The sequence below is a fragment of the Mya arenaria genome, chromosome 9 (assembly GCF_026914265.1).
Source record: "Mya arenaria isolate MELC-2E11 chromosome 9, ASM2691426v1".
Lineage (NCBI taxonomy): Eukaryota > Metazoa > Mollusca > Bivalvia > Myida > Myidae > Mya > Mya arenaria.
Window position 1 is genome coordinate 31,952,451 of NC_069130.1, and position 7,849 is coordinate 31,960,299.

General features: G+C 36.6%; 1 pseudogene; it reads right to left on the bottom strand.

Moving 5' to 3' along the window:
• Positions 1-437: 437 nt before the first annotated feature.
• Positions 438-5,899, bottom strand: LOC128245936 (uncharacterized; annotated as a pseudogene).
• Between the last annotated feature and the right edge of the window lie 1,950 nt (positions 5,900-7,849).

Sequence of the window (7,849 nt, forward strand, 5' to 3'; positions counted from 1 at the left end):
GATCGTTCATTGACAGCAATTGTAGGTTCAACATTGTCAACGCCCCTAATAACCTTGGTTTGAGACGGTTCATTGGCAGCAATTGTAGGTTCAACATTGTCAAGGCCCCTAATAACCTTGGTTTGAGATCGTTCATTGACAGCAATTGTAGGTTCAACATTGTCAACGCCAATAATAACCTTGGTTTGAGATCGTTCATTGACAGCAATTGTAGGTTCAACATTGTCAACGCCAATAATAACCTTGGTTTGAGATCGTTCATTGACAGCAATTGTAGGTTCGACATTGTCAACGCCCCTAATAACCTTGGTTTGAGACGGTTATTGTCAACTCCCTTAATGACAACCGTTCAGCAGTCTTTGTTTGAGACAGTTCATTGACTGATAGCAACAGGAGGTTCAACACTGTCAACTCCACTAATGACCGCTTTACATTAATTAGGAGTCGACCGACTTCATTAAATGATACTTTAAGGCTTCATCAATTGGATAGTGTATGCCTAGTACCTGAACGATTATGTTGACGAGCCTGTCCTGCACTGTCTTGATAATGAGTATGAGCTCGGTCATGTTATCAAACCACATCATTCCAGACACCACCGATGGCTGTTGTTCAGTGTTGTTTAAAATGGTCCTGCGCATGATGGACAGGTCTTCTTCCAGTTATGATCCTGATACAAACGTCATAATAATACATGCTATAAGAGTTAAAAATTTGAGTTTAGCTTTAAAAGTTTATCTTTGATATGAATAATAATTCATTAGTTGAATATAATTTTCGTTCTTTATTGCTTGAGGGAGACAAGACGGAGATATATGTAAGGTAGCTTTATAACTTATTGTTTTACACTATTGTATTTAAAGGTTATAGAAGCTCTTTGAAGGGACTATAAATTGGCCGGCCCAAAAGTGTATATTGCAATAAAACACTGAAAAGTAATAGTTTAAAATGATTTCTTAAGGAACAGTGATAATGTTGGTCAAAATTTACCAGTACTCCCGTAAACACAGTAATGAAACCCGTTTTAAACTAAGCGCGAACACCTGCAGTAACGTCGCGTTAAAGTAGTGATATCAATGTTGTACTGTCAGCTTCGCATCCGCGGTGTTCTATTTATACCACAATCGCGTTACTAAAGCAGTATAAATTCGACGCCTTAAAACCTTAGATATTACCAGTAAAATACATTTCCTGCATGGTGCCAATTTTAGAAGCTTAGGCCTAAAAAAAAATACATTTGATTCGGGTTACCCGACCCTACCTACGGAATAGGCGCCGACCCTACCGTTTTTATAGTCAGTTTGAAAAAAAATTGAAAAACTAAAAAAAATATTTTTTTTTCTTTTTTTCTTTTTTTTAATTGCTTTTCAAAATGTAGTTTAAAACCAGTAATGCTTATACAAAAGATAACTTCAACACCATTCTCCAATGATGAAAATAACATTCTTATATAAAGCCTAATAAAAAAAATAATAAAAATAAAAAAAGCCTACCTACCCTACCTATTTTTGAAAAGGATGTAACCCTAACCAAACAATTATTTTTTTAGGCCTTAGGTTAAAGACTACGGGAATTTAGCAATACATTTACTTGTATTCGACCAAGGACAAAAATCTCCCCAAACAGTTGCTATTTGTTACTATATGAGAGAATCTCTTTAAAATGAATTGTAATATTTCATTCAAGACAAACTATAGCTATCACAGAATGTGATAAATACATCCACACGCCCAAGTGTCGAAAATTCTGCTTGGATAGCGCAATTAATGTTTAAATATGGTAAACGTGTTCCACTGCAGGTAAACGTGCAACAAAATTGTTAATATTTTAGGGACACAGGTATTGTGTGCGACAAGTTCTCATCCTATGGTGGTAACTTAGAACTGGCAATTCATTTTCAAATCCAACCATGAATGACAAAGGCTTTTATAGCAAAACTTAGTTCAGAAGGTTGCTGTGACATTGACCTCAAAGGTATGGACACGGGCTTTATGAGTAACTCGTTCTCAAACTACAATGTTTAGTTCTGATAACTATTTTCAAAATCAAACTTTAAATGACACAAATATGGACCGGACACAAACTTTTATCAGTAAGGCTTATATAGCAAATCATACTTAGTTCAGAAGATAGTTGTGGCCTTAACCTCGAAGGTGTGAATACGGGTCTTGTGCGCGACACGTCCACATACTATGATCCTAACTTCTACCAAATTATTTCAAAATCAGGCCTTGGATGACAAAGATATAGGCCGGACACAATTTATTTTCAGTTAGGCATACATAGCAAAGCATACTATAGTGCAGAAGGTTACTGTGACCTTGACCTCGACGGTTGGGAGCAAAACGTCCGAATACTCGGTGGTCACTTCTGCCAGATCGACCAGAACGGCTTTGAAAAGAATTATGGGACACTTTTGAAGGGCGAAAATACCAACAGTACGGCAATCTCAAGTACTACGAGGATTGACGCCCCGTAAAACAGGCGAATGAAAAAATACCTTGGGAATAGCTGAACCAGGGGAGCCTACAAGATAATAAACTTCCAGGGAAGAGCTTTAATGTTCTACAAGGGGAATCGGACCCGTGCGCTGTGCTTCTGAAACCTAGAAGGCAACTTGGTAGTACTCTAACAGTCAAGCGACCTTCCGATGTATAACAATACGCTGTGAGTACCAGCAAAAGCCAGGGTGTGGAAGCGAAGGGCAGTTGAGGATTGAAAGATGGACCAGTTTCTTTTTATAAAAATGTATGTATGTATTCATGAACTATTTTGAAACGTATTTATGGTATTAATATGTTACATACGTTTGGCTTTCGATTTGTTCGGAACATGGCGTTAATCTAACAGATAACAGATAACTGAATCCTTTTTTGTAAGTATTCTTATACAAAGATTTGCTATCAGTGTATATTCATACCTTTAAACATCTGATTCACGAGTCTGTCTGTGAAGTCCGAGTATTGGAGACTTTGCTGCAGAAAGTTGTGCCCAAGTACATTCTTCTCGCTGTACCAAAGTAAGTCTTCGTCTAGTAGAATACCTTCACAAACATATTCAGAAGAGAGTTGAGAGAGTTTTCCTTTGGTGCGTGTCCTCCTTTCATCACAGATGTCTTCACCATCAGGCTCAAATACTACGGAATGGATATAACTTATGGCTTTATGACGAAAGCTGAAAGCTTATAGAATCACACTCGTGAGAGGCAGACACCTACACCACTAGACCTCCCCAACCCTTCAAAACTTAAGGGTTTATAACAAAACCATATGGTAGCCTAAAGTGAGCACTCGAGTGTCCAAAAATGTTAAAAGGTAATGATGTCAGACTATGAAATAACACATAGGTATGGAAACGTTAGATTTAGGACGGCTGGAATCATGCCTTTCATGCAAAATGTTTACAAAAATATAACAAAACTAAGCTTGAAAAAAATAGACGCACGAACACATAATATTCAGCGTACAATGGCATGGCAAGGAAAATACCCTCGATTACCCGGACAGCTTCATGTCAATTATTTCAATAAGAATATGATATTATTACAATTTGAAATCCTGATAACTAAGAAATAATCGCTTCTTACACTCGCTCCACCTTTACTTGCCTTATTAAATTTCATCAACATTGTATGACCTTTCATTTATTAACGTATGGCTTTGAAATGTTTAAATACGCACTCTATGTTTTTGTGCAGTGAGGGCAAGGGAATCATTTTGTCTATTAACTTTGACAAAAACACGTCCTAGGAATTAAAAATTGGATCATACGACTTATATGTAAACGGTAAAGCATGGAGTTTATTATGACAGAGTTTAAACCTTTCAATATTTATCTTTATGATGCCAACACATGCATATTGTCTGTCTGTTTATGACGTTCAAAATAATAGTATCAATTAAATTTACTGTATATAAAATACAATTTACTGTAGATACATTCTATCTTAGAAACAATTTTTCAACGATAAGTTGCATTCAACACGATATAGGGTGGTTTACGAAAAGTCTTATTAAAAGGCGAGTTCATTAATAGGAAATGAAGGTTATTTTGCGAGACCATTGTATTTTTATATTTTTCTGACTGTATGTGCATTACAACGCACGCTTCAGAATAACGCTAACAATATTAGAGCCTGAACACAACCTCGCGAGAATTTGATGAATGATAGATGAACATGATGACTCTACGTGACCACTAGATTAGTCAGATACAATCTTTTACTAACATTTTATTCAGAAATAGCCTTGGAAATACACACGCCATTGCAAGAAGACTGGCCTTTATTACAAAACGATCAAAATACATGCCATCATACAATTTTATAGAGGATCTCAAATGAGTGTTAATTTAGCATCGAATTTATTTAACGATTACATTTTAAAACGATAAAAACGAGACTCTGTCGAGTTTTTTTAAGTTTTTAAATGACGAGGTGAATACATTTGATACAGAATTAACACTCATTGGATATTCTATTTATAGCATAAGTCCAATACGGTCAAGATCTAGGCAATTATTTTTTTCAATAAACATTATCGTGTCCTCGTGAAGAATTTACATTGTGTTAGGATGCTTTATCCGCGGAAAATAGAAATTGACAATAAATCATTTTATTTACATAAAACCTCTATAAATTGTGTCTCAATTATCAACAGATTTTCAAAGGTTTCACTTCAAAACAACAATAAAAAAACATATTTCAATCCATTTAAATCTTGTTCGCAGAAACATTGTTTCGTTCAATTTCTGGACGAGGAATTTTCTGGCTCTGTGACAAGGGAGTCGTTTGTTTGGGTTATGCCCAGCCTTATTTATCAATTTTTTTTTAAGAATGGTACCGAGTGTATTGAAACCGATTTCTTTTGGAACATCATTTTTAATGTTGTTGTACGTTTTTTGACAGCGCGTATGATTACATTTTTCTGTAATGGTTACCTAATTTGCATAGTTATTACACTAGTTATAAAACAAATTGCACTGTATTATATCACTCTATTATAGCGTCGGTTTGATGGTCTTATCAACGATATTTGATACACGATACATGAAACAGATAAAAAAACAGTAGCATACCTGACACAACGTGCCGCATACCTGACACAATGTGCCGCATACCTGACACAATGTGCCGCGTACCTGACACAATGTCCCGCGTAACTGACACAATGTGCCGCATACCTGACACAATGTGCCCCATACCTGACACAATGTGCCACATATCTGACACAATGTGCCACATACCTGACACAGTGTGCCGCATACCTGACATAATGTGCCGCATACCTGACACAATGTGCCGCATACCTGACATATGGTGTCGCATACCTGACACAATGTGCCACATACCTGACAGAATGTGCCGCGTACCTGACATAATGTGCCGCATACCTGACACAATGTGCCACGTACCTGACATAATGTGCCGCATACCTGACACAATGTGCCGCATACCTAACACATTGTGCCGTTCATATGTGAACCCGTTCTGATACAAACCTCTTGCAAAGTAGGTACTCCCCAGTGCGCGTTCAATGCCCGCTTGTTCCTTGCTAAATATCAGCATCTGATATGATACAATGTCAGTCCAAAATTCGAATGGCTTTCCGAGATTCAAACTTTTACCAATCATATTTTTAAACGCGGCAATTTCGTCCGTATAGAACATTGTAACTTCCTTCATTGTTGCGTTCTTAGGATTGAGGTTCTTGCGAAAATCCATGATATGTTGGAGAAAGATCTCTTTGGTGTCAAAATCTTTTGGTATAAAAGGTATCCACCTGGCCAAAATGTTGATGGCGTTGTCAGTACCAATATAGAGTTGGAGTAACCTTGGTCTCACGAAGGGGTCCCCCTTAGAAGACACGTAGAGGGCAGTGGTTCCCCGCTCAATCTGCATGACGTGGATCACCGCGCTGATTTCCACACTAAACAGGACACTGGACTGCACTTCCCGGTTGTCTTGCAACGTCTGAAAGTATGCAGATAATGTTATTCAAATGCTTTGACCTTCCATTGTATCACTCAACCACTCTCTAGCTTGCTTGCTCGCTCGCTCGCTCGCTCACTTACATACTCACTTACTCCATCAATTTTGCAAAATATAGGGGCACACATTTAGTGTTAACACAACCAACAGATAATTACTGAAACATTAAACGGGGTTTATGTTTGAACTTTCGACTAAAGTACTTGTTTCTGTAGATATCTGTCCATATAAATGATATATTTCATATAATAAGGTAATATGTATATACAGAGAAAGAGGTATACTCTGAATTATACTATTCAAAATTTTAAACAAATACAGAAGTTTTGCTATATTCCGAATAATGGCTGCTGTAAGGTTTTTTCTCTGCCAACATATTTCAAAATGTTATTTTGTAGAAACCAGGTTGAATTCTAACCTATCAAATCCATGTTGTCATGGTCTTGGCTTGTCTCTACAGTTTGTATTGTGTTATATTGTGGTTTCATTTAAATATATTATTAGAAAGATTTTTTATTTGGTATTATATGGCAATTGTTTTTACTTAAATGTGTACTGGTCATTTCGTAATTCAATCGACATTTGCGTGATGACGGGATAAAACTATGCTGTTTGTATATGTATGTGGTAAATATGTCTTGCCTGCTGTGTTGGAGATCTGCTCATCTATCTGCTTATTCATATGAACCTGATTTAGTGAATTTGAGCAACCGGCGGAGGATGTTTGAAGTTGCTGCTTCAATTAATATGTTCACTCTATTTTAACAAGGTAGCTCTTCACAAAAGCCGATCTTTTTAATAGCCCTGTTATTTTTTTTCAGAAATAATAAGCCCAGTTATGTGAAGAGTTCCTTAAATATTTACAAAAGCCGAACTATTTATTAGGCCTATTATTTTGTTGTCAGAACCAATAAGCCCTATTATGTGAGGTGTTCTTTATGTACTATAATTAACTATCATAAAGTGAAAATGTACACTAGTATTGATGCATTTATTATCTATATTGTGTATAAAAGGCTCGAGTTCAACAGTTTGGTGAATTCAAACCTCAAAAATATGTTGTCAAGGCAACTCTAGCAGCAAAGTAGTATTTTTCCCTTTTGAAATATGCTCCTTTCATAAAAGGTTCAAAGGATATGCTGCTCTTTAGTTTGCTCACTTTTACATCAGAATTTAATATAAGAGCTGCCACAGACTGACCTTTCTCTTACAATAGTCAGAGCAAAAGAGGCCTGAATAACCATGCGCTTTGTAGGGGGCGCGCACTGCGGCCAATCAGAACAGTGTACTAATTTACGTCATGTATTTGCTGCGATATGGTTGTAGAGCACTATAAATTAGATGTATTACCAAGATACCAATAACGAAAGCTATCCTTAAAGGGATAACTTGAATTATTGGTATACTTATGATCGGAAGTAGATCAGCAACTAGGGCAAGCCCGTAGTGGATATCCTATTACCCATCATTTCAATCAAGGAAAACATAGTCTTTTCAAAATTTATTTCATTTTCATTGTCTTTATCTTATGTTTGGAAAATAATGGGCAAGGCTCGGACGAAGAGTAGATAAAACATCAACGGTTCTGTCATGGTATATCTATGATCAGATCCGACCAATCTATTTAAATACCACAAATTGTCCATAAACAGTTCTTTGAGAGTTGCCAATCGCCAATGAGAGGCTGAGATAGTAGAAGCCGATCTGCCCAAAAAAACAAAAACAACAACAACAACACCAAATACTAAACTGAGTGGGTCAAATATTTTGGATTTTTTTTGGCTTGGCAACACGAAATGTTACAAATGGAGCGTGCTGTTTTATTTTGTTTTTGTGTGTTTTTGCAAAGCGCCAAATGTT